Genomic DNA, 24,547 nt, shown 5'->3' on the forward strand with positions numbered 1-24,547 from the left:
CAAAATAAATAAACATTAAAAAGAAATCTAAAATAAAAGAAAAATCCCCTTCTTTTGATTAATTCAACTGAAAAATACACAGTCACAGTAAAAATCACCTTAATACTTGAAAGTCATAATGCTACAAAAGTTAGCTTGTGGTTGACATTGGTATAAAAGTTGCTTTTGTTTTAAAACAAACCTCAAATGGACAATATGCAAAATCTCAATATTTTGCATTGATGCAGTATGATGAGATACAATAATGTATCTCAATATACTGAGATTTTAATATTGCTTAAAGTGGAAAGAAAACTCCCTACTTAAATTTTTTTTAATGCTTATTTATTTTTGACAGAGAGAGAGTCAGAGCATGAGTGGGGGGGGGGGGGGGCAGAGAGAGGGAGACACAGAATCCAAAGCAGGCTCCAGGCTCTGAACTATCAGCACAGAGCCCTATGCAGGGCTCGAACTCAGACCGCGAGATCATGACCTGAGCTGAAGTCGGACGCTCAACCGAATGAGCCACCCAGGCGCCCCAAGAAAACTCCCTATTTAGAACACACACATGTTGGGGCGTCTGGGTGGCTCAGTCGGTTAAGCGTCCGACTTCAGCTCAGGTCACGATCTCACGGTCCGTGAGTTCAAGCCCCGCGTCCGGCTCTGGGCTGATGGCTCAGAGCCTGGAGCCTGCTTCTGATTCTATGTCTCCCTCTCTCTCTCTGACCCTCCCTCGTTCATGCTCTGTCTCTGTCTCAAAAATAAATAAACTTGGGGAGCCTGGGTGGCTCAGCCGGTTGAGCGTCCCACTTCGGCTCAGGTCATGATCTCGCGGTCTGTGAGTTCAAGCCCCACATCAGGCTCGTGCTGACAGCTCAGAGCCTGGAGCCTGTTTCAGATTCTGTGTCTCCCTCTCTCTCTGACCCTCCCCTGTTCATGCTGTCTCTCCCTGTCTCAAAAATAAATAAACGTTAACAAAAATTTTTTAAAAATGAATAAACTTAAAAAAAAAAAAGAACACACACATGCTGCAGAAGGCACCTACAAGCAACATATGAACAGCAGTCTGTCACCAAATCATATGGCTTGCTTCTCTGTGTCTATTTACTTTACTTTTTTAAAAATTTTATTTATTTTTGAGAGAGAGAAAGAGAGCATGAGCGGGGGAGGGGCAGAGAGAGAGGGAGACACAGAATCAGAAGCAGGCTCCAGGCTCTGAGCTGTCAGCACACAGCCCAAAGCAGGGCTCGAACCCATGAATCACAAGATCACAACCTAAGCCGAAGTCAGATGCCCAACCGACTGAGCCACCCAGATGCCCCTCTTTTGTCTATTTAAACTTGTAACCAGTTCTAGCACCACTTGTAGATATCTGCCCTTAAAAAGCATATGGTGTCACAAGAAAACAACATACATAGATGCAAAGAAACAGACAAAACACAAAGGGGCAGAGAAGGCAATTATGAGTGCTGCTTGGATGACCTCCTTCCCCCTGCTCCCCTTCTTACTTTCCAAAGTGGCATCTGTGGCTCAGACTGGATTATTGGGAGCCTTGCCTTTATGCTACTTATCTGTCACTCATTCCAGTTATCAATGTCAATTATACAAAGTGGCCAGATTCCCAAAATTTCATCTAAAAGTTCTGAGTAAAGTTCTAAGCTGGGGTGCAAGGGAGGGCTTTTAATGGAGAGTGAGAAAGCAGAGAAGAAACTGAAGAAAGCTAACTGGAAAAAGAAAGGAGAATTAATCAAGAAGCTGAATACTGGGGGCACCTGGGTGGCTTGTCAGTTAAGCATCCAACTCTTGATTTCAGCTCAGGTCATGATCTCATAGTTCATGAGTTCGAACACACGCAGAGTCTGCTTGGGATTCTCTCCTTCTCCCCACCTCTCTCTGTCTCTCCCTCTCCCCGCCTCTCTCTGTCACTCCCTGGTTTGTGAACTCTCTCTCTCTCAAAATAAATAAATTAATTTTTAAAAAAAGCTGAATATTAAATCTGAGACTGGCTCATTCTAACCATAACCTTAAATCCCAGCTCCTCACCTTCACACATTCTTCCTGGAAAGTTAAGTTAACTTGGTTTTTTATCTACAGAGCCAAGAGTTGCCTCTTGAGTTAAAAAGTTATTCTATTAGCCAAAACTGAGTTAAAATTATAAAATTTAATATTGTTATATATTACAGAAAGTTTCAGAAATAAAGAGGAAAAAAAATCATAATCCCAATATTACAATATAAGGGTACCTTCTTTTAAACAGATATTATTTTTTAGAGCAGTCGTAGGTTCACGGCAAAAACTGAGTAAAATAGCCAAAACAACCTTGAAAAGAACAAAGCTGAGAGAAGTCACACTTCATGGTTCCAAACCTTAACTACAAAAGCTCCAACATCAAGACAGTGTGGTAGCAGAAATAAGGACAGACACCCATCTATGGGATAGAACTGAAAGCTGAGAAATAAACTGTTACATTTATGTTCAACTTGTATTTTTTTTATTAAAAAATTTTTTTGATGTTTATTTACTTCTGAGACAGAGAGAGACAGAGCATGAGTGGGGGAGGGACAGAGAGAGAGGGAGACACAGAATCTGAAGCAGGCTCCAGGCTCTGAGCTGTCAGCACAGAGCCCGATGCGGGGCTTGAACTCACGGACTGTGAGATCATGACCTGAGCTGAAGTCAGACACTTAACCAACTGAGCCACCCAGGCGCCCCTCAACTTATATTTTCAAAATAGTTGCCATGACAATTCAGCAGGGGAAACAACAGTCTTTTCAACAAATGGGACAGCTAGATCTCCAAAAGCAAAAGATGACGAAGTTTGACTACCGTACCTCATACCACATACAAAAAGTAACTCAAAATGGATCAATGACAGCAATTGAAGAGCTAAAACTATCTACCTCCTAGAAGAAAGCATGGGGATTGTAAATCTTCACTGAGCACGAATTAGGCAATGGTGCCTTATGTGAAAGTGAAAGCACAAGCAACAACAAAAAATAGGAGACTTCATGACAATTAAAAACTTCTGTGCTTCAAAGAACACCACGAAGAAAGCGAAAAGACGTCACGCAGGATGGGATGAAAATTTTCCCAATCACTTATCCGATAACAGGATTGATATCTAGAATACTTTCACTCCTAAGAGAGATGGGAAAGAAGGCAGAGTAGAAGATCCTGAGCTCACCTCCCATCACGGACACACCGAGGTAACAATTCCATGTGATAAAACTCACAGTAAAAATGATGTGAAGACTGGCAGAACAGATCTTCAACAGTCGAAAACTTGAGGAGAGACCACATCAAGGAGAGGAGGGGCAGAGACACAACTGGTGAACCAAACCCCCAGGGCTGCAACCCACAGCGGGAGGGATATCACAGGCATGAAGGAGCCAGGAGACCAAGCCCCACAATGGGCGCCCCCAGCCCTGGGACCTGCACGGGAAAGATGAGACCCCGTAACAACTGGCTCTGAAAATCAGGGGGTCTTATTTCTTGGAGAATCACAGGGCCACAGGAAACCAAGACTCCTCTACCAAAGGGCCATGGCACTACTATCACCCAGTCTAAGACCCAGCACAGAAGCAGAGTTTGGAAAGTACCTGGGTTTTAAGTGAAGGAGATTTACTAATTGTTAGAACATGTGCTGGAGAGGGCAGGAATCTGCAGGAACTTTCCTGGAAAACAGAAGTCTGAAGGGTCCCACATTTCTTGTCCTCCTTCAGCTTAGCTGGCCAGACACTAGTGGGAGCCAGTTTTGACACTCTCTACCTACCTTGCAAGCGTGCTAGCCCAGCCCTAGCGTTCCCCTGTAGACCTGCCCCACCTGGCAGGCTCCCCTGCAAAGTGGATTCCACCGTACCACACCTGAAGGGCAGTCTCAGTCACGACCGACATTCCTGCGGAGCAACTACTACTCTGCCATACCTGGCGGGCAGCCCTAAGCTGAGAGGCAACCCTCTAAGCACCCCTCCAGACTTCTGCCCTGAAGAGTGAGGAATCTAGCCCCATGCACCAGCATGCCCATACTAGCTATAGCAGGGTCTCTCAGCTAGCCGTGGGAATAAAGGCGGGGCGGGGGGGGGTGGGGGTGGGGGGCCTGCCCACCAGTGCACCCAGGGGTAGAAGCCAGTCATTGAAGACAGCAGGGCTTAGGGCTCGTCCCACCCACCAGCACATACCCCAAAACTACAGCTGTAGCCACACAGGAGGCACACTCTGTCAACCAGTCCCCTGCCGGAGATTGCAGCCCATCACTGCTGACAGCCAAACTGAGGGCCAGCCCTGTCCACCAGCATGCCCACAGCAGTCACAGCCCATCCACAATAGATGAGCGCACACTACTAACACAGAGGACACCTTTAGAACAGCTGGTTACGGTGACGGGGTGGTTGGGGGGCTGCTGCACTGATGGACACTACAGGATATCTTCTACATAAGGCCATTTACTTTCAGAGCAGGAGATATAGCTAACCTACCTAATACACAGAAACAAACAGAGATTCAGACAAAATGAAGGGACAGAGAAATATGTTCAAAATGAAAGGACAAAACCCCAGAAAAAATAAATGAAACAGAAGTAAGCAATCTGCTGATAAAGAGCTCAAAGTAATGGTCATAAAAGAGACTCACCGGACTTAAAAGAAGAGTGAATGAACTCAGTGAGAATTTCAACAACAAAATAAAAAATATAAAAAAGAACCAGTCAGAGCTAAATACAATAACTGAAATGAAAAATACACTAGAGAGAATCAACAAATTAAAAGATGCAGAAGAATGGATGAGAGATCTAGAAGACGGGAAAGTGGAAAACAACCAAACTGAACAGCAAAAGGAAAAAGATATTTTTTCTTTAATGAAAATAAGTTAAAGAGAACTCTGTGACAGTATCAAGCATATTAGCATTCACATAACAGGGGTCCAAGAAAGGGGTAGAAAACTTACTTGAAGACATAATAGCTAAAAACTTCCCTAACCTGGGAAAAGAAACAAACATCCAAGTCCAGGAATGAAAGAGAGCCCCAAACAAGATGAACCCAAGGAGATCCACACCAAGACAGATAATAATTAAAATGGCAAAAGTTAAAGAAAATCTTAAAAGCAGCAATAGAAAAGCAAACAGTTACATACAAGGGAAACTCCGTAAGACTGTCAGCTGATTTCCCAGCAGAAAACTTTCAGGCCAGAAGGGAGCGGCATGATATATTCAAAGTACTGAAAGGAAAAAACCTAAAGCCAAAATATTCTACCTGACAAGGTTATCATTCAGAATTGAAGGAGAAATAAAGAGTTTCCTAGACAACAAAAGTTAAGGGTGTTTACCACCACTAAACCAGCCTTACATTAAAATGAATTCTTTAAAAGGCGCCTGGGTGGTTGAGTTGGTTAAGCGGCCGGCTTCAGCTCAGGTCATGATCTCGCGGTCCATGAGTTCGAGCCCTGCGTCAGGCTCTGTGCTGACAGCTCAGAGCCTGGAGCCTGTTTCGGATTCTGTGTCTCCCTCTCTCTGACCCTCCCCCGTTCATGCTCTGTCTCTGTCTGTCTCAAAAATAAATAAACATTAAAAAAAAAAATTAAAAAGGGGCGCCTGGGTGGCTCGGTCGGTTTAGTGTCCGACTTCAGCTCAGGTCATGATCTCACGGTCAGTGAGTTCGAGCCCCGTGTCAGGCTCTGTGCTGACCGCTCAGAGCCTGGAGCCTGTTTCGGATTCTGTGTCTCCCTCTCTCTCTGCCCCTCCCCTGTTCATGCTCTGTCTCTCTCTGTCTCAAAAATAAATAAACGTTTAAAAAAAAATTTTTTTTTTTTTAATTAAAAAAAAATGAAATGAATTCTTTAAGTGGAAAAGAAAAGGGCATAACTAAAAAGAAAATTATGAAAGGAAAATATTTTACTGGTAAAAGCAAACACACTGTAAAAAGTAGATCACTTATAAAAATAGTATGAAGTTTAAAAGACAAAATTAGTAAAACTATAAAAAGTTAAAAATATAATGTAGGGGTGCCTAGGTGGCTCAGTTGGTGAAGCATCCAACTTCAGCTCAGGTAGATCTCATGGTTTCTGAGTTCGAGCCCCGCGTCCGGCTCTGTGCTGACAGCTCAGAGCCTGGAGCCTGCTTCAGCTTCTGTGTCTCCCTCGCTCTCTGACCCTCCCCTGCTCACACTCTTGTCTCTCTTTCAAAAATAAACATCATAAAAAGAAATTTTAAAAAATATTATCTAAAAATAAAATATCAGACAGAAAACATGGACAGGGAAGTAAATATGTAATGCTTTTAGAATGTGTTCAAACTTAAGTGACCATCAATTTAATCAATACTGTCATATACATAGATCGTTACATATGAACCTCATGGTAACCACAAACCAGAAACCTGTAAAACGTGTATGTGTATATATATATATATATATATATATATATATATACACATACACATATATATATATACACAAAAAAATAAAATAAAATAAAGAGAAAGGAATCCAAACATAACACCAAAGAAAGTCAACAAATCACAAAGGAAGAGAGCAAAAGAAGAAATGAACAGAGAACCACAAAAACGACCAAAAAACAATGGACAAAATGGCAATAAATACATACCTATCAATAAATTTAAATATATATGGATTAAATGCTCCAATCAAAAGAAAGAGGGTGACAGAATAAACAAGATCCACCTATATGCTGTCTACAAGAGACTCACCTCAGAACTAAAAAAAGACTGAAAGTGAAGAGATATAAAGGTATTCCATATAAATGGAAGTGGGAAAAAAAAAAAACTGAGACAGCAATACTTGTATCAGAACAAACAGACTTTAAAACAAAGACTGTAAGAAGATACAAAGAAAGGCATTACATAATGATAAAGGGATTGATCTGATAAGAGGGTATGACAATTGTAAATATCTATGCACCCCACATAGAGGCACCTAAATATATAAAGCAAATATTAACAGACACAAAGGGAGAAATTGACAGGAATACAACAACAGTAGGAGATGTTAACACCCTACTTACATCAATGGATAGATCATCCAGGCAAAAAAAATCAATAAGTAAACACTGGCTTTGAACAACACATTAGACCAGATGGACTTTGAACAGATCTATACAGAACATTCCATCCAAAAACAGCAGAATACACATTCTTTTCAAGCACAGATGGATCATTTTCAGGATAGATCACATGTTAGGCCATGAAACAAGTTTCAATAAATTTAAGAAGACTTAAATCATACTAAACATCTTTTCCAACCACAACAGTATAAAACTAGAAATCAATTACAAGAAAAAAACTGGAAAAAACACAAAACATGTGGAGCCTAAAAAACATGCTACAACCAACCAATGGGTCAAATTAAATCAAGGAGGAAAAATAACTGGAGACAAATGAAAATGGAAACAATGGTTCAAAATCTTTGGGATGCAGCAAAAGCAATTCTTAGAGGAAAGTCTATGTGATACAAGCCTACCTCAAGAAACATGAAAAATCTCAAATAAACAATCTAATCTTACACCAAAATGAACTAGAAAGAGAATATGGGGCGCCTGGGTGGCTCAGTTGGTTAAGCGTCCGACTCCGGCTCAGGTCATGGTCTCACGGTTCATGAGTTTGAACCCCACATCAGGCTTTGTGCTGACAGCTCAGACCCTGGAGTCTGCTTTGGATTCTGTGTCTCCACCAATCTCTGCCTCTCCCCTGCTCATGCTATGTCTGTCTGTCTCCCTCTCTCTATCTCTCTCAAAAATAAGTAAAAAATTTTTTAAAAAAGAGAGAATAAAGACTAAAGGTAGTAGAAGGAAGAAAACAATAAAGATCAGCGTGGAAATAAATGAAATACAGACTTAAAAAACAACAGAAAAGATCAATGAAACTAAGTTGGTTTATTGACAAGATTAAAATTGACAAATCTTTAGTCAGACTCTTCAAGAAAAAATGAGAACCCAAATAAAACAAAAAACTGGAAGAGAAGTTACAAACGAGACCATAAAAATACAAAGGATTATAAAACACTACAACAAAAAATTATATGCCAACAAATTGAACAACCCGGAAGAAGTGGATAAATTCTTAGAAACATACCTTCTTCCAAGACTGAATCAAGCAGAAACAGAAAATCTGAACGGACCAATTCTTAGGAACAAAATTCAATCAGTAATCAAAACACTCTCCACAACAAAAGTCTACAACCAGATGGCTTCACAAGTGAATTCTACCAAAACATATATGTTAAAAACTCTATCCTTCTCAAACTATTTCAAAAAAAAAAAAAAAAAGAATAGGAAAGGAGGAAAGAATGCTTTCAGATTCATTTTATAAGGCCAGCAATTACCCTGATACAAAACCAAAGACACTACCCTACCCCCAAAAAACTTACAGAATACCTTAATGAACACAGATGTAAAGACCCTCAACAAAATATTAGCAAACCAAACTCAAAAACACATTAAAAGGATCATTCACCACTACAAGTGGGATTTAATCCAGTAATGCAAGGATGGTTCAATACATGCAAATCAATCAACATAATACACCATGTTAACAAAATGACAAATAAAAACCAAGATCATCTCAACAGATGCAGAGAAAGTATTTGACGAGGCCGCCTGGGTGGCCCAGTCAGTTAAGTGTCTGACTCTTGATTTCGCTCAGGTCAAGATCCCAGCATCATGGGATCAAGACCTGCGTCAAGCTCCACACTCAGCATGGAGCCCACTTGGGGACCTTTCTCTTCCTGTCTCTCTGCCCCTCCCCCATTCTCATTTTTTCTCTCTCTCTCAAAATAAACTTCAAAAAAGTCCTTAAAAAAAGAAAAATATTTGACAAAATTCCATTCATGATGGAAAATTCCATTCAACAATGTGGGTAGAGAAGAAATATACCTCAACATAATAAAGGCCATACATGACAAACCCACAACTAACATCATACTCAACAGTGAAAAGCTGAAAGCTTTTCCTCTAAGATCAGGAAGAAGGATGTCCACTTTCACCACTTTTATTCACCATAGTACTGGAAGTCCTAGCCACAGTAATGAGACAAGAAAAAGAAATAAAAAGCCTCCAAACTGGTAAGAAACAAGTTAAACTGTCACTATTTGCAGATGACATGATACTATATGCAGAAAACCTTAAAGACTCCACCAAAAAATTATTAGAAATAATAAATGAATTCAGTAAAAATAGCAAGATACAAAACCAACATATGGAAATCAGTTGTATTTCTATACACTAATAACAAACTATCAGAAAAAGATATTAAGAAAATAATTGCATCAAAAATAATAACATACCTAGGAATAAATTTAACAACGAAGGTGAAAGATCTGTACTCTAAAAAAACTGCAAGATATTGCTGGAAAAAAAAAATGAAGACAAACAACATAAATAAATTAAAAAGTTATATACCATGCCCATGGATCTTAAGAATTAGTATTATTAAAATGTCCATACTACCCAAACCAATCCACAGATTCAATACAATCCCTATCAAAATACCAATGGCATTTTTCACAGAACTAGAAAAATCCTAAAATGTGTATAGAACCACAAGAGACCCCAAATAGCCAAAGTAATCTTGAGAAAGAGGAACAAAGCTGGAGGTATTACAATCCCAGATTTCAAACTATACTACAAAGCAATAGTAATCAAAACAGTATGGTACTGGCACAAAAGGAGACACATAGATCAATGGAACAGGATAAAAAGCCCAGAAATAAACCCAAGGTTCTATGGTACAATGAATCTACGACAAAAGAGGCAAAAATATACAATGGGGAAAAGACCATCTCTTCCAATAAATGGCGTTGAGAAAACTGGGCAGCTACATACAAAAGAATGAAACTGGACCACTTTTTTACACCACATACAAAAAGAAACTCAAAATGTATTAAAGATCTAAATGTAAGACCTGAAACTGTAAAACTTCTAAAAGAAAACACAGGCAGTAAACTCTTAGACACTGGCCTTAGTAACTTGTTTTATATGTCTCCCCAGACAAGGAAAACAAAGCAAAACACAAAACAAAACAAAACTGGGATATCAAACTATAAAGCTTTTCCACAGTGAAGGAAACCACCAACAAAACAATAAGGCAACCTACTGAATGGGAGAAGATATCTGCTGATGATATATCCAAAAAAGATTAATGCAAAATATATAAAGAACTCATACAACTCAACACCAAAAGACAATCTGATTAAAACCTGGGCAGAGGACCTAAACAGATATTTTCCCAAAGAGGACATATAGGCGGCCAACAAGTACATGAAAAGATGCTTAGCATCACTTATCAAGGAAATTCAAATTAAAACCACAATGAGATATTAACTAACACCTGTCAAAATGGCTATTATCAAAAAGATAAGAAATAACAACTGTTGGCAACAATGTGGAGAAAAGGGAACTTCCCTGCAGTAGTTGTTGGGAATGGAAATCGGTGCAACCGCTACAGAAAACAGTATGGAGGCTCCTCAAAAAATTGCAAGTAGAAATACCATATGACCCAGTAATTAAATTTCTAGATATTTAATCAAAGAAAACACTAAATGAAAAGCATACTGGCACTCCTATGTTTACTGAAGCACCATTTACAACAGGCAAGATACAGAAGCAACACAAGTGTCCATCAATACATGAATGGCTAAAGAAAATGTGGTGTGTGTACACAATGGAATATTACTCGGCCACAAAAGAGTGAGATCATGCATTCGCAACATGTATAGACCTAGAGCATATTATGCTAAATAAGTCAGACAGAGAAAGATAAATACCATCGGATTTCACTTATATATAGAACCTAAAAAACAAAACAGAAACAGAGTCATAAATATAGGGAAAAAACCTGATGGCTACAAGAAGGGAGGGAGTTGGAGAGAGGTGAAATAGGTGAAGGGGATTAAGAGGTACAGACTTCCAGTTATAAATAAGTCATGGGGATGAAAAGCATGGCATAGGGAATACAGTCAATAATAGTGTATGTAATAACTTCATTTAGTGACATATGACTACACTTACCATGGTGAGCATTTCATAATGTATCTAATTTTCACATCACTATATTGTACACCTGAAACTAATATAATGTCAACTATACTTCAATAAAAAAAATCTACAACTCAGTAATAAAGAAAACAAATAACCCAATTAAAAAATGGGCACGGGTGCCCGGCTGGCTCAGTTGTGGAGCATGTGACTCTTGATCTCGGGGTTATGAATTTGAGCCCCACAATGGGTACAGAGATTACCTGAAAAATAAAAGTTAAAAAAATGGGCAAAGTAGTCACATACACATTTCCTCCAAAGAAGATACATAAATAGCAAATAATCACATGAAAAGATGCTGAGGGAAAGTAGGGAAATGCAAATCAAAGCCACAGTAAGAGACCACTCCATACCCAATAGGATGGCTATTAGAAAAAAAGATCCTAACAAACACTGACAAAAATGTAGAAAAACTAGAACCCTCATGCATTGCTAGTGGGAATGTAAAATGGTACAGCTGCTTTGGAAAACAGTGTGGCAATTCCTCTAAAAGTTAAACAGTTATCATTTGATCAACAGTTCTAAGACAAATGAAAACAGATGTCCACACAAAACCTTATGCATCAATGTTCATAACAGCATTATTCATATTAGCCAAAGAGTACAAACAATCCTAATATCCACTAACTACTGAATGGGTAAACAAAATGTATATTCATGCAACACAATATTATTCAGCAATGACAAGCAATAAAGTCCTGATAATATGCTACATGAACAAATCTTGAAAATACTATGCTAAGTGAGAGCAAGACAAAAAAATACCATATATGCTATGATTCCATTGATATGAAATGTCCAGAACAGGCAAATCTATAGAGGCAGAAAGGAGAATGGTGGTCACTGAGAGTAATGGTTAGAAGTAGGAGTGACTGCTAACGGGTGTGACATTTCTTTTGGGGGTGACAAAATGCTCTGAAGTGGGATAATGGTAATAGTTGCACAATTTTGTGAATATATTGTTGAAATCTTTTTATTTTAATGTTTAATCATTTTTCAGAGAGAGAGTTTGAGCAGGGAAAGGGTAGAGAGAGAAGAGGACAGAGAATCTGAAGCAGGCTCTGTGCTGATAGCAGCAAGCCCGATGCAGGGCTCGAACTCATGAATGGTGAAATCATGACCTGAGCCAAAGTCGGAAGCTCAACTGATGAGTCACCCAGGTGCCCCACAATTCTGTAAATATACTGGAAACCACTGATTAACACACACCTTAAAGAGGTGAATACCAGGCTATGTGAATTTTATCTCAATACAGCTGTTAGAAAAATTATCTTATTGAATGGACATTAGCTCCTAACATACATTCTTCCAATGTATCTATTTTATGTAACACTGCTGTGAACATTTTTGTGCCTAGGCATTTATCATACTAAATAATTAAGAGTATGGATTCTTGGGGCACCTAGGTGGTTCAGAAGGTTAATAAGCAAGCATCTGACTCATGGTTTCAGTTCAGGTCATGATTTCACAGTTTGTGAGATCGAATGCCATGTCAGGTTCCATGCTGACAGCATGGAGCCTGCTTGGGATGCTCTTTCGCTCGCTCGCTCGCTCGCTCTATCTGCCCCTCCCCTGCTCTCACTTGCTCCCTCTCCCTCCCTCTCTTAAAATAAATAAATAAACTTAAAAATAAAATGTTTAAAAAGAGTATGGATTCTTGGTGTGCCTGGCTGGATCAGTTGGTGGAGTGTGTGACTCTTGATCTCAGGGTTGTAGGTTCGAGGCCCAGGTTGGTGTGGAGATTTAAAGATAAAATCTTAAAAAAAAAAAAAAGAGAGAGATTAAGTATGGATTCCTTTTTTTTAAGATTTTAATTTTATTTTTTACGTTTATTTGAGAGAGAGAGAGCACAAGCGCAAGCAGGGGAGGGGCAGAGAGAGAGGGAGAAACAGAATCCCAAGCACGTTCGATCTCACGAGCAGTGAGATCATGATGACCTGAGCCAAAATCAAGAATCAGATGTTTAACCGACTGAGCCACCCAGGTGCCCCAACGAGTATGGATTCTTAACAGTCTGCTTTAGTGGCAACCCTGGCTTGACAACAATAGCAGCTATATGAGTGGTGCTTGGGCAAGTCACCCAACTACTTTGTGCCTCAATTTTCCCGTCTATCACATGAGATTAACAATATTCACACCTCTTGGAATTTTGAAAATTAAATTAAGTAAGGGCTTGGCATGGTGACTGTCACACAGTAAACTTTCAAACATTAGTAATTATAACTGTCATCCTGGTTTGTATTATTTCCTTTTTTAATTTTTTTTTTTTTTTTTTTAATTTTAGGGGTGGGGGAGGGACAAAGAGAGAGAGAGAAGGAGAGAGAATCTCAAGCAGGTTCCATGTTGAGTGTGGAGCCTAATGCAGGGCTGGATCTCACGACCCTGGGATCAGGACCCAAGCCAAAATCAAAAGTGGACACTCAACCAACCGAGCCACCCAAGCACCCCACCCCTTTTTTTTAGTTGTTTTTTTTTTTTTTTTAATTGAGATACAACTTACAAAAAATATGGAATGTTTCATGGATTTCCATGTCATTTTTGCACAGGGGCCACACTAATCTTCTCTATCATTTCTACTTTATTTTACTTTGTTTTCAAGTTTTATTTTATTTATTTGAGAGAGGCAGAAATAGGGGAAGTGGGCAAGGGGCAAAGAGAGGGAGAGAGAATCCAAGCAGGTTCCGTGCTGCCAGCCCCCGACGTGGGGCTCGAACTCACAAAACCGTGAGATCGTGACCTGAGCCAAGACCAAGAGTCAGACGCTTTACAACTGAGCCACCCAGGCACCTCTCGTTCCAATTTTAGCATACGTGCTGCCAAAGCAACCACCGCATTATTTTCTCAAGATGGTTTCTGGAAATGGTGTCACTGGGTCAAAACCCATGAACATTTATGTTTTCGAATCCATTTTGCTAAACTACATTCCAAAAGGGGTGCACCAATTTTTGGTACATTTGGTATATTTTACCAATTTTTGGTATATTTTAGTAAACATAGGAGAGAACCAAGGTAACCACACCATCATCAACATTATGTCACAGTAAGTTTTTTTGGTTAATTTCACAGCTGCCTCACTTTGGTTGTTCATTTTGGCTGCTTTGCCTTCAGCATCTTCAAACCCAACAGTTTTCTACTTATGCTGTGAATCCTGTACACCATGAGTACCTACTGAATGCAAAATCTGAGCAAGCCGCTATACTGGGAGCCACAATGGAAACTGAAAGGAGTAAGGCCAAGGATTTGGGATGAGGTGGGGCAAAGAAGCATTTCAATTCAAGATAACTGATTAAGTACGAGAGAGCTACAAAATATTTGTAAGGGCAGGGGCAAGATGGAGGTTTATAAAGCAGGGAAAAGAAGGCAGTATTCCAGCTGGTTCTTGAAGGATGGACATTAATTTCAAGTGGCAAGGGTGTGGGGCAAGAGCAAAATCAAGGCTGGGAAAAGAACACAGCACATTCCAGGACTGTGGCTCGAGTACAAAGTTGCTAGGGGAGAGGGAAAGGTGAGAGAACAAGGCACAGAGTGCCCTCGGAGCACAAAGAGGACCCTCCAAAACACAGCCAATGACTATGTGCGCTGAGGGGGAGAGTTTCTCAAAGGGTAAATAACATGCAGAAAGACACAAAGACATGAATCATCACGGCCCATCCAAGGAACTGCATGTAATCCAATTTGGCTAAAGTGGAGGATACATGTGGAAAGGATGCCGATGATACTAAATAGGCAGAAGCTGACTGTGAAGGACTGTGTGTGCCAGAATAAAGCACGTGAACTTCATTCCAAAGGAAATAGAGAACTGAAGCAAAGAAGTGACAATCAGACTAGCTTAAAAAAATTACTCTGGCAACACTCCAACAGCTTCCCATCTCACACAGAATAAAATCCAAAATCCAAAGTCTTTCTTGCACTTAACACCCCGCATGCTGGTCAGTGGCTCTCTCTGAAACTGTGTCCTATTACTCCTCCTCTCACTCACCGTTTTTGCTACACTGGCCTTCTCGCTACACCCTCCAACATGCCTCTCTGCAGGGCTTCTGCGCTCACTCTTCCCTCTGTCTAGAACTCCTTCCTCCCCCAGCATAGTTGGCTCCGTGACTTCCTTCAGGTAGGTCTCTGCTCAAATACTTATCAGAGAGGCCTTCCTTATTACCTAATATAAAAGAACAAGTAACTACAGCAATCAGCCCTACCATTTTTTCCCTCCACTTACCACCTTGCACAGTGCTGGTAAGAATGGTAAGTTCCGTGACGGAGCCTCTCTCAATAACCCCGTGCAAAATAGGAACTGTTCTTGCCGTTTCCAGATGGTAAAATTAAGAGGCACGATATTGCTGGTCAACAGTGAAACCAGGTAGAATGACTCCTGAGGCTGCAACTCTAACCGTTTCACATAGTATCAGAAGTCCTGTTTGATACCGTATCATTTCCTGTAAGTAGGCTCCATCCTGACAAGCACTACGACAGTAAAAACTCTAAATTCACACTATGTCCTAAAAATATATGGATTCTTACCACTGGTTATTGGCCAGGTTTCAAAAGCCAGGAAACATTTTTCTAAACGATCAATTAACTGCTCAAGGCTGTGATGTCCCTCACTGAGGCCTGGATTTACGCACCTTAGCCCCTGGGGCCTGCTTCCAGCTAGCTGAGTGAGCCCCATCGGCTGGACTGTAAAGGAGTTGCACTGTGTCTCCTGTGCCCCATCTCCCTGCTTTGTTTTCCTCTCACTTCCTTGGCCTGCTGCTCTGGCCAGGAGCTCAGTGCCTTTTTGTGCACCCCTTCACTCTCTTTCTGAAAAAGCTGTTTTCAGTAAAGATCTGATAAACTCATTCACTCTCAGGTGACTAATAATACCTTAAAAATGAGGGGGAAAAATGTACAAGGTATATGGACTTTACCCAACAATAAGCTGTATTTTTTTCTTGTTTAGGACCCACAGATATTAAGATGAAAAGATTTTATGAAACTAAAAGGAACAAAGCATATGACACCAAAACTCAAGTATAACTTCAGGAATAAAATTAACTCCATCTTTAAGATAACCATTAAAATTTTCTGAGGTATCACTACCAAAAGAAGAACACAGCATGTGCCTGGAAAACATCAGGTAAGTATTGTATCATATGCAGATATAAATCCTGATTCTTTTCCTGCTCCCAATTATTAATTTCTTCTTTCCTTGATTTTTCTTTCATCCCATCTCCCATTATTGAGAGTACCCCTTTTCAAAATGTAGTTCTCAATCAACTGCTCTTCCCCTGTCAACTGCATCTTACCAGAACTTACCACTCTTAATTCCAACTACTACCTGTATTATAACCAAATCTACTTCTAATTTCTGTCTTCCCTTCTGCAGTTTTTTTTAATGTTTATTTATTTTTGAGACAGAGCATGAGCAGGGACAGGCAGAGAGAGAGGGAGACAGAGAATCCAAAGCAGAATCTGTGCTGTCAGCACAAAGCCTAACGCAGGGCTTGAACCCAAGAACCACAAGCCAAAGTCAGTCGCTTAACCAACTAAGCCATCCAGGCGCCCCTTCCCTTCTGCAGTTTTTTTTTTTTCAACGTTTTTTTTTTTTTTTTTAATTTATTTTTGGGACAGAGAGAGACATAGCATGAACGGGGGAGGGGCAGAGAGAGAGGGAGACACAGAATCGGAAACAGGCTCCAGGCTCCGAGCCATCAGCCCAGAGCCTGACGCGGGGCTCGAACTCACGGACCGCGAGATCGTGACCTGGCTGAAGTCGGACGCTTAACCGACTGCGCCACCCAGGCGCCCCTTCCCTTCTGCAGTTTTGATCTCGAATTGCCTGACTCTAAGTAGAACCCTTTTATATCCCTACCTTTTCAAAGAAAACCAACTTTTTCAAAATTATCCTCTTTCCTATTTACTTCATCTGTATTATCTGGCTATTCTCCTAGGTTTACAACTTTAATATATTTTTTCTCCATTTAATCAACAGGACTTGGCAAATACTCATTGTGTTTCCTACTATCCTTCTTTCCAAATCCGCATCTATCACCATATTCTGGGTTTTCTTCATTTCCTTCCCGAATTACCACAGTTCTCCAGCTGGCCCGCCTACTTCCAGCCTACTCACTCACTTCCATTCATTCTACACATGCTGCCAGTAAAGCCTCTCTCACACAGTACAATCCCAATAAAGGACTTTAAATAGCTCTCCAGCACAGGTCCAAACTTCTCAAACCAGCACTCAGGGCCTTCTACCCCTTCAGACTGTCACTAATAAATGTTTATCTTACACATTCTAAGACAAAACCCCAGAAAACCAACACCTTCATCTCCCACAGCCAAATAGTGCAATGCACACAATAGGTCTATAGACAGTACAGAGCACCTTCTTTCACTTGACTTCAACTGATCACCTCAGGCAACAGGAATATATTAGTCTATCATCTTCTGAACATCTCAAATTAGTACGAGAAGGATTCATTTTCTCAAGATGAACACTTCTAATCAGCAAAATGAAAACGTATAGTTATCAGTAAATAACACCCCATATCCTTAATGAATGTACAAAGTGGTAAATATTATTTTAAAGGTGAATTTGCCAGTATCTATAAAAGGTTTAAGTGCAAAATAGTCTTTAACCCAGCAATACTTCCAGGAAATTACTTGTAGATATTCTCACAGAAGAAAAATTATATGCAAAAGGACATTAAGCACAACACAGTTGTAATAGTTTAAAAAAAAAAAAAAAAACACATGACACAACTGAAGCCTCCTTACTGGACTATTATTATACAGCCCCACCAATGGAATATTATACAGCAACTAAAAATAAAGCAGCAGCTGTAAATGAACTGATAGGTAAAGATGTTTAAGAATGACCTAAAGGGAGAAAAAAAAAGCAAATCACAGAACAGAATGTATATTATTATTCTATTTGTGTAAAGAAAATGCATATACATTTGTGAATGCAAAAAAATATCTGAAAAGAAATATAACAAACCACTAATAGTAGCTAATTCTGGGAATGGGATTCAGGGAAAGAAACAAGAGATTTTCACTTTAGGGGGTGTATGTGTATGTATACATACATACATACCCTTTTTTATTTAACTGAAGTATAGTTGACATACAATATTACTTTCAGGTTTACAATACAGTGATTTGATATTTATATACATTATGAAATGCTCACCACAATGAGTAGTTATCACCTGTCACCACACAAAGTTACTACAATGTTATTGACTATATTCTCTATGCTGTCCTTTACATCCCCTGATTTATTTTATAACTAGAAGTCTGTGCCTCTTAATGCCCTTCACCTTTTTGCCCATCCCCCCACCCCTCCCTTCTGATAACTACCATTGTTCTTGGTATTTAGGAGTCTCTGTTTTGTTTTTTAGATTCCACATAAGTAAGATCATAAGTATGTGTCTTTCTCTAACTTATTTCACTTAGTATAATACCCTCTAGGTCCATCCATGTTCTTGCAAACGGCAAGATTTCATTCTTTTTTATGGCCGAGAAATATTTGTGTGTGTGTGTGTGTGTGTGTGTGTGCGTGTGTGTGTGTGTGTGTGCGCGCGCGCGCGCACACGTATATATCATGCCTTCTTTATCCATTTATCTCTTGATGGACACTTAGGCTGCTTCCGTATTTGGCCCCAGGGATGCATATATCTTTTCAAATCATACCTTTTTAAACAATAATCAGTATTAAATATTCACTTAAGAAAAAAGAAACAAAAAAACAAATAGACTTTTTTTTAAATGTTTATTTGAGAGAGAGACAGAACATGAGTGGGGAGGGGCTGAGAGAGAGGGAGACACAGAATCCAAAGCAGGCTCCGGGCTCTGAGCTGCCAGCACAGAGCCCAGCGCAGGGCTCAAATTCACTAACCGTGAGATCATGACCTGAGCTCAAGTTGGGACACTTAGTTGACTGAGCCACCCAGGAGCCCCACAAAAAAAGACTCTTAAATACAGACAACAAACTGGTAGTTGCCAGAGAGGAGGTGGGTGGGAGAATGGGTGAAACAGGTAAAGGGGAGTAAGGGGTACAAATTCTAGTTACAAAGTAAGGCATGCAGATAAAAAGTACAGCATAGGGAATATAGTCAATAATATCATAATAACTTTGTATGGGGACAGATGGGGATTACACTTATGGAGTGCACAGAGCAATGCACAGAACTGCCAAATCGCTATGTTGTATACCTGAAACTAATGTAATATTGCATGTCAATTATACTTAATAATAAATTTTAAAGAGAAAGAAAAGGCTGTGACAGCAAAGGCTCTTAATTTTGGATGAATATAATTGATCTTGATTATCCATGGTGCAAGAAATATGAACTACTCAAGATGCTTAATGAGAAACTCATCCCTTCATTCAACAATTATTTATGGAACACTTACTATGTGCCAAGCACTGTGCCTGATGATACTGACAGAACAGTAACAAGAAAAACCTAGTCCATGCTCCCTAAGAGCTTATAAAAAGGTCTTTTGGTCTCCATTTTTCCCATTTCCCCTGTAAAAGCCACTCTGCCTTCCATGTCTGTGTTCTCATTATGCCTATGGTTGTTCCCCCCAAAAAGATACAAATTAATAGGGCAATTGTATCAAACAAAAACAAAGGTTTTAAAAAGTGACTCCTATTCCCTTCATAATTAATTCTAAAAGTTACTAGCAGTACAATTTGTAGAAAGAACAGCTCAACAAGCACACTTTAAAATAAATAAAAAGTAACCTAGGAGCACTTGAGTGGCTCAGTCAGTTAAGCGGTTAAGCGTCTGATTCTCGGTTTCCGCTCAGGCCACGATCGCACAGTTCAAGTGTGAGCCCCACATCAGACTGTGCAATGACAGCGTGGGAGCCTGCTTGGGATTCTCTCTCTCCCTCTGCTTCTGCCTCTGCCCCACCCCATGCTGCACGTACATGCACTTTCTCTCTCTCAAAAACAAACAAAAAAGGAACCTAGATGCTAAATGAAGAGAAATTAAGAACATTTGAGGAAGGGAAAAATGTTACAGGAAATATTAATTTTCGTCACTAACTTATACATGTTTCTAGATTTTTGTACAATGAACATGTACTACATAAGAAGTTCGATAATATAATAATATACGTGAGAAGTATAATAAGGTCTTCTTCTTGAAAAAAAAAACATCTATTGCAACAAAAGAGCAACTACCGTACACGGTTCAACTTTTTCACCTTCCATCCCAGCCCCTTTGTGGTCTGGCCTTGTTGAGACTCCTTGTTTTGTCAGCCCCAAGTCCATTCCTCCCCTCCTCTGCTGGAAACAGCATTCTGGGACTTTCCACCAGGGAACCATGTTCCCCACCTCCTGGAGTGGAACCAATCCCCAATCTTTGCCAGTCATTGCCTTCTACCCCCTTGGCTGCCACGACAGTTTGGAAGTGAACATGTGACCATAACAGATATAAACCAAAATCAATCCTGACAAGAGGCTAATTTTAATGAGACCATTAAAATGATTTATAAGTACTTATAAAATGATTATAAGTACATATAATGTAGCTGAAATTCCTACAAAGAACATTGTAAAAAAAAAAAAAAAATAGGATTCTCATTTAATGTGGCAGTGAAATAGTCATTAGTTACCTCTTTTGTTGAAATATACAACAATGGAACAGCAACAAAAATACAATTGTTAGAAAAATGTCCTCTTCCACGATGTTAAAACTTCCTACTTGTCCCAAAGAATAGAATGTTGAAGCCATATAAATCACATCCTGTTAAAACAGCTATGTATAGAAACAGAAAATACAGGTTCCAGGCATATACGTTAATCACATCTCCTCTGACAGAAATTTACAAAATAAGTTCAAAAATAAAGATTCCAATGGTAGTATTTTATGAGGCACCTAAAATGCTACAATACATGAAAAAATAAAACTATTTTATTTTATGTATTTATGTATGTATTTTAACATACATTTAACTTTTGAAGTCATTTTAGTCAATTATTTTCAACACTAAGAAAATATAGAACATATTAATAAATTATAGGGAAACAAAGTTCAACTTGAGAAAATAAAACTTACCCATCAGAACTTCCTAAAAGTAAAATGGACTACCTTGTAAAATAGAGACCTCCCCTTCCCAAGAACTAAACTAAACCCCAAACTGCAATTCTATGAAAACATGACATCCTTGAAGAATTTGATAGATGTGCCAGCTGTTTTATTTCTTGAAAGCGTATAGTTGAACACATATAATAATCTGTTGCATTTTTTTCTAGCATTGCACAATTTTCCTGGCCCGCAATGCACATACTGCATCCATTATCATATTTAAGCATCTGACAGCATTGTTACAAGAATCCATAATATTCGTTTCTGACTAAACTCATATAAATTTTTCAGGCTTCAAATGGTCATGGATTTCAGTATCATATATATTTTTTCCACAAAGTCTCAATACAATACATTTCCTGAACTTTCAGCTTTCAGTTTCCTGTTCGTCAATGGCTACAATTCTACAAGCAATACATAAATACACCCCAGCCATGGTATTTCCACTTTGACAACAGTGGACGTGAACTTAGTATGACCAAACATAACTACAGTGCGTATAAATGATACATGACAGCTAACACAGCAATAGCAGAAATTTAATAGTTTACAAAAATGGAAATACAAATTATACTACTGATATAAGAATGACAATTACAAAAGTCTCTTTCTTTCTCAATGTATGAGAATTACAGGACTTATACCAAAACAATTTTCCAAATACAAAAGAAATTGCAGATCACAAGGCAGATTAAAAAAAATCCCTTCTCCCTTCAGAAAACGGAAGACAGGAAAAAAGAAACCAAACCATGGGAAATATAGTAAGTAAGTGACTGGATACAAAGCTTTAAGGATATGGGAGAAAAAATTTGTATACATCTGTGGATTATACAATTCAACTTCAGTGTTTAAGAATGATAAAGAAAAATTAGCACTTCAGTAAAAATGAATCTAGTCCAGGAGCCTACTTTCTTTGAAGGAATACAGCAGGATAAGCAGAGGTCTGGAGCATTTTTAGGTAACTCATGACTTTTTCTTTCTGTAATCATGGGAAAGACTATAGAACATTGTTACCAGTTGCAAAATGATTCATGATAAAATTATACTCAAAGTGACTAAGAAGTATTTGTACACCATGCAAATTTTCAAAATGCAGTAAGGACATCTTGCCAAAGTTCAAACAATACCTTTCAAGGGAAAAAAACAGTGTGATAATCATTTATTTGGTGGCTTGGAATGGACATATACAAGAAAAAATTATCTACTCCATAAAAAGGGAGTATTTATTGAGCATCTCGAGTGACCAGAAACTAAGTTTAGAGCTTTACAAATCTTCCATTGTAGGGGCGCCTGGGTGGTTCAGTCGGTTGAGCGGCCGACTTCAACTCAGGTCATGATCTCACAGTCCGTGGGTTCGAGCCCCACGTTGGGCTCTGGGCTGACAGCTCGGAGCCTGGAGCCTGTTTCGGATTCTGTGTCTCCCTCTCTCTCTGCCCCTCCTCCACTCACGCTCTGTCTTCTCTCTCTCTCTCTCTCTCTCTCTCTCTCTCAAAAATAAACATTAATAAAAAATTTAGGGGCGCCTGGGTGGCTCAGTCGGTTAAGCACCCATCTTCAGCTCAGGTCATCATCTCATAGTCCGTGAGTTCGAGCCCCACATCGGGCTCTGTGCTGACAGCTCGGAGCCTAGAGCCTGTTTCGGATTCTGTGTCTCCCTCTCTCTCTGCCCCTCCCCTGCTCACACTCTGTCTCTCTGTCTCTCAAAAATAAATGTTAAAAAAAAATTATTTCGGGCGCCTGGGTGGCTCAGTCGGTTGAGCGGCCGACTTCGGCTCAGGTCACGATCTCACGGTCCGTGAGTTCGGGCCCCGCGTCGGGCTCTGTGCTGACAGCTCAGAACCTGGAGCCTGTTTCAGATTCTGTGTCTCCCTCTCTCTCTGACCCTCCCCCGTTCATGCTCTCTCTCCGTCTCAAAAATAAATAAATGTTTAAAAAAAAAATTTTTTTTTAATTATTTCTTTAATAAATAAATAAATAAATAAATCTTCCATTATCCTGCATCTACGTAGGAAAACTGTGTAGAAGAAAACAATGCTGAAATAAGTTTCTCACCATTATTTGTGGCATATAATAAAATGTAACAGGCTGGAGAAGATGTCGACTCAAGAGACTACTGTAATAGAAATATAGGGGTGGGGGCTGCAAGGCCAAAGTACCAGAGCTCCCAACTCTCCATGCTAATCGTACATCAATCAGTAAAATGATAGAAACAAAAAGTCCACTTTTTTTGAGAATGCTATTTATGTTTACAATGCTACTATAATTCACAACTCTAAAAATGAAAGAAAGAAACCCTTTTCTTCTTAAAGCAGATTTTGGAGTTTTGGTTTCAAATATTACTTCAAGAATAGTAATGCTCATCCAAGAAATGTAATCATGGGTTTCTCATTAAGAAGTGCGGGGGTGCCTGGGTGGCTCAGTCGGTTGAGCGGCAGATTTCAGCTCAGGTCATGATCTCGCGGTTCATGAGTTCAAGCCCCACGTCGGGGGTCTGTGCGGACAGCTCAGAGCCTGGAGCCTGCTTCAGATTCTGTGTCTCCCTCTTTCTCTCTGCCCCTCCCCTGCTTGCTCTCTGTCTCTCTCTTTCTCTCAAGTAACAAACATTTAAAAAAATTTTTTTAAAGAAGTGTGAATTACGTGGCGCCTGGGTGGCTCAGTCGGTTAAGTGTCCGGCTTCAGCTCAGGTCATCATCTTGTGGTCTGTGAGTTTGAGCCCAAATCAGGCTTTGTACTGACAGCTCAGAGCCTGGAGCCTGCTTCAGATTCTGTGTCTCCCTCTCTCTCTGCCCTTCCCCACTCACACTCTGTATCTCTCCCAAAAATAAGTAAACATTAAAAAAAAAAATTTTTTTTAAGTGTGAATCACTATCACATTTTTCTTGGTAGTAAAATTATTTTTTATCTTGGTTTTTAATAGTAATAACAGAAAAATTATTGGTAGTTCTACTGTAATTACCACTCAGATGGTTGAAAATCACACTGGATAGGACAGCAAAAAACACAAAAAACAAAAAACAAACAAAAAAAACCAGCCCTAATTTAGCTCTAAAAGGTGCAGGCTTGCTCATTAATTAGCTGTGGATCTTGAACATGTGACTGTACTTCCTCTGGACATCAATGTCCTCATCTGTAAAACAAGATGGCTGGACTAGAGGTTATTTCCCTCCCTTCCTCTCTTTCTCCCTCCCCCTGGCCCTTTCTACATTACGGCTTTAGTGATTTAGGATCTAGACTGGGGTTTCTGAGGACAGAGAGGAAAATATGGAGGAAAGGAGTAAGGATTATGTAAACAACTAAAACATGGAGAGAAAAAAAGTAAAAGAATTCACGTTTACAAAAAGAAATGGACAAATGGTTCAGGAAAGATCATGAGTTTCATTGTCAAAATTAGTTTAAACACAAGTTTCAGTTATAATGAAATCAGGAAAGAAAGTGAGAAATGCCAGAGTGCC

General features: G+C 39.5%; 1 protein-coding gene and 1 pseudogene across 5 annotated transcripts in view; both read right to left on the bottom strand.

The window, feature by feature from the left end:
• Positions 1-24,547, bottom strand: part of FKBP5 (FKBP prolyl isomerase 5) — a 119,563-nt gene that overhangs the window by 82,878 nt on the left and 12,138 nt on the right. The window lies entirely within an intron of this gene.
• LOC122220837 lies at positions 13,518-13,615 on the bottom strand (annotated as a pseudogene).

The sequence above is a fragment of the Panthera leo genome, chromosome B2 (genome assembly GCF_018350215.1).
Source record: "Panthera leo isolate Ple1 chromosome B2, P.leo_Ple1_pat1.1, whole genome shotgun sequence".
Taxonomy (NCBI): domain Eukaryota; kingdom Metazoa; phylum Chordata; class Mammalia; order Carnivora; family Felidae; genus Panthera; species Panthera leo.